The 4190-nt window shown below is 36.3% G+C and overlaps 1 long non-coding RNA gene across 5 annotated transcripts in view; it reads right to left on the minus strand.

Annotated features, from left to right (window-relative positions):
- Positions 1-4190, minus strand: part of LOC135315339 (uncharacterized) — a 29341-nt gene that overhangs the window by 3412 nt on the left and 21739 nt on the right. For all 5 annotated transcript variants that reach the window (XR_010374788.1, XR_010374785.1, XR_010374787.1 and 2 more), the window contains one exon: positions 2765-2940. This is a non-coding gene — a long non-coding RNA (uncharacterized LOC135315339). The remainder of the gene's footprint in view (positions 1-2764; positions 2941-4190) is intronic.

Raw genomic sequence — 4190 nt, forward strand, 5'->3', positions numbered from 1 at the left:
GACACATAACAGCTAAATGTCCCTGAAATATCAGAACAAGTGAGCTTTAAATGAGGTTTAGAAATAGCCCTTCCAACCAAAGAAGAACCACTGTATGTTTAGACTATTATGAATGAAATTTATTAGAATAAGCTATAGTTATCTAAGGCTTATAGAGTTCAATGCAAAAACTGGAAAGAAGCAGTGAATGGAAGATAGTTGCAGTATATCCATCACTGGGTGTTAAAAAAAAAGACAGCATCCCTTTGTGCTGATAAGTATATCAGAATTGTTGCTGATTTCACTGTGAAAAGTAAAGGAATATTAAGGTTTTCATACTGCAAGACATTTGTATTGCACTTTGGAGCATATGCTTGTACACAGTAAAAAATAGGCTGACAGTATAACAGGGATGCGGTACTGTGGTTCAGAACTGTTAAGCACCGTTTCGTTATTTCAGTAGTTCTCCACCCTGTTGATTACACTTCTTTTTTGGCAGCTCTGCAAGAATACTAGTTCATGTATGCTTTAAATGAATTTCAGCCTGGAATAAGTCTGTATGGTGTAATTCAATGAATTTCGATTTTTCCTTACTCTAAAATTGGAAGCTGAAAAGTAGTAACATATAGAGCTGTATGCCACAGTGTCAAAAACCTACCTTACTTGCAGGTAGATTTTCTTTTTGGTGTTGTAGGGTACCTGCATGTTTTTGAAATAGGAGAAAACACTTTTTGGTAATGCACATAAAAGGAAGCATTTCATGTACTGGACTGCTTTGGATAGCCTTTTTTGGAACTATATAATTGCTTTAGCTAACTAAGGGCTCTGTTAGCTTTGCAGTGTTGACATATATCAACAAAAATAGATGCAGACAGTCAATTATTTGAATTATGTTCAGAGAGAACCTCATCTCTGTTTCATGACAGAAGAAACTTTAATGGGGAGAACCTTTCCTATGCCAATTACTACTAAGCAGAGCTGCTGAGAGGAAGGGGCAATACAGATCGGGGTTTGGGGGGGTTTATTTGCTTTTTTGGGGTTTGTTTGGTTTCTTACATTGCTTTCAGAGTTCAAATGTATTAGAACACCAGATTACTTGGGGTGGGGGGGAGGGGAGAAGTGCACTCAGTTCAGCCTATATCTTTGAATTTAGTCCTGCAAAAACCAGTGTAAAAAATTCAGAAAACTATGCTAAGTGGGAGAAAAAAAAATCCAGGTAGAGAGCTCACAAGGTTTTTCTGTGGTTCCTTTTTAAATTTTCGATTATGCCCTTTTTTAAAATCAGTACAGTCCGTAGCAAACACTGCACAGTGAGGGAAAATATATTTTTCTGCTTTCTGCAGTAACTAATGTGTATTCACCACCATGGCATGGCTAAGCATTCACTGCTGTCTCTGTATAAAGAGACTTAGGATTGGTCAAATCAGGTAGACTGCCTGTCCAGTTTAGGAATAAGAGAAATATATATACTTTATGGATTTTGCTTTGCCAAACTACTTACAGACATTTGCAATGTAGTTTTCATGTTGAGAACACATTCTATTTGCCCCACTCTTATACAGTTGATAATTTTAATAAACCATAAAATAATTTTGTATTTAAAAGATTTTTGACATAACAAGCTTTTCTAAGGTGTCTACATGCTTGATTTACTGTAAGGTAATGGGGCACACTCTTCTACATCCCCAAGACACTTAAGTGTGTTCATAATTGAAGTAGTTGCATATTTTCAATCTTTTGTGTGTGGTGTCTGGAAGTTAACATGGTTATATGTGTTTGGGAGAATAAATGAAAACCACTGAACACAGTGATATCAAATCCTTGGTCTAAATTTTCAAGTATAAACCCCAAAGGGTGTGCTTTCTGTAGTAACAATAAAATATACGCTAAGATAAGTGGCTTTCAGGTGTGTATTAAATAAAATGAGTCTAGCAGTCATATACTGCCTTACAATGCCAACTTCTATAATCACACTCATTTTCATGACTTGAAAGCCTTGACTTTTTACATCAGAATGTTCCAGTCTTCTTTCACTTTTTTTGAGCATGTGTGAATGCATGTTATGTTTTAGGCTTACTGAATGGAAGGAAAAAATCTGTGTTTCCTGGGGAGGAAGTGGGAAGAGCTGCAATAATATTCTAAATAATAGTTCCTCTTTATCTGATTTCTTTATTAAAATGAGAAAATAACTGCTATGTGAATATGCATGTCTCCTGCTACTGCACAGCTGTAATCAAAATTCAATAGACAAAGTTTTTTTTCCTGAACTGTACACGCATACGGAACTTCTGTCAGAGAGATCAATTAAATCATAATTGATGGTACCATATCTCTAAATAGGAAGTGCCTTTATTTAAAAAAAAAACAAACCAAACCCTTTCATTTGCATAAAAATATCACCTACAGCTGTAATACATTTTTAAGATAATTATGTGAGGGAAAAAGAAAGAATCCTTATAAAATTCAGGGTTTATTGACCTTATTCTTGGGATGAAAAGTATTCTAAAATGTATGTTTCTTTTATGCGCTTTGCATGAATATGAAGTGCTTTCAATTATTAAAAATGATTCCTGGCTCCACAGTTACGTACTTCTGCTCAAATTGACTGTCAAATATTTGACATCCAGATTATTCTCCCTGTTTGAGTGCGGCTGCAGATATTGTTATGGAAAAATACAAGCATCCAGAAATTCAGGCTTTTCATTGGAATTTCATATTAACATTTTAAAATAATATTGTTAATGTTATCAAAGCAAACATTAAAGAAAAATAAAAGTAAACTAACATAGCTTCTTCTGGTGACCAACGTCCTTGTTTGAAGATGCTGAAAATTGTTTTTCCAGATCATGTCAAAGGACGAAGTTGTAAAGCTCTCAGGTGGTCTTTAGCTTATTCCAAAACAGACTCGACTGCTGTTCTGGCTTCTTCCCTGATTTTCATAATCTTCATTATAATCATCTACTAAAGAGCAAGATGAATCAGCATTTTGATTAAGGAGATTGTTCTAATAATAAATTAATAGCCTTTTTTCTGTTGAGCACAATAGCTACCAAAGAGCTCTTAACGCTTTTGTTTCTATGAGCTTTATCTTTCCAGACAAATACCAGATTTCACAAATTTCCTTCATTTGACTGCAGGATGAGGATAACTGCATTCCATGGCAGCTGCGTTATTTAATATTGCCCCTAAGAACAGAAAGGACTGGCGGGGAGTCATTGAAAACACTTCTGTCATGAGGAGAATAGTGTAGGCTTATAAAATTAAGACTGTTTGTTAAAAAAAAAAAAAAACAACAACACAGAACCAACAACTAAAGTCCAACAAAATCTCTGATTGAAATGAATAGAGATGCACACTACGACACAAACTGAAAGTACTGTATACGCTACCCTCTTTGTTATTCTTAGCTGATCACCTGTTGGTATGTAAAAAATATCTTAACAGAGTAAAGCAGGCTTTAAGAAAACTATTGGCAGTAATATGAAGGATTTAGGGATGTGCTATTAATGATCACCTCCACTCCTCCTCTCATTATCAAGAATCTTTAACAAGTTGTCTACAGTCCAGAGTTAAGATGTTTTTCCTTCTACCCTTTTTCTGTTTTACAGTTTCTTGTGCGCTACTGCTTCCAAATTTGACATGTCATTTTTTACAAAAAATGTCTGTGCTGTTCTGCCAGCTCTGTAGCTTAGCACAGATGACTTGATATTAGATAGGGAGGCCTTTGCTGTTGCCCTTAAGATAGAATGCCATTCTTGGGCACTTCAGGCTGAGCAGTTTTGGCTGACTTAAAGATGCTTCTCTTTGCCCAGCCCACCAAGCGCTCCTCTGCTAGCCCAGCCTTTGCAGTCCCCATACGAGAGTGGCCTTTCTGCCAAACCTAATCGCTTCTTGTTTGGGACAGGAAGCTGGGACCCTGAGGTGTCACCCTAGCCTGGCCTATCCTTCTAATCCTTTTTCCCCTGGGAACACTAAAGGCTATTTGTTATCCTAACGCAACAACAATCAATGAAATTAAAATGAACTGTCACCTAACAGAAATGCAAATGTAATCTGCTTTAGTCAGTTCCCTGCCCTTGCTCATTGACAGATACCTATATAGAGCTCTCTAGCATACAAGATTGCCTTCTGTTTATTTCTGTTTATGTCTTTATTTCATCTCCTGGGAGTAGTCAAGCCTCCTGATTCTTTACAGACCCTACCGGACTTAC

Source organism: Phalacrocorax carbo, chromosome 11, assembly GCF_963921805.1.
Source record: "Phalacrocorax carbo chromosome 11, bPhaCar2.1, whole genome shotgun sequence".
Taxonomy (NCBI): domain Eukaryota; kingdom Metazoa; phylum Chordata; class Aves; order Suliformes; family Phalacrocoracidae; genus Phalacrocorax; species Phalacrocorax carbo.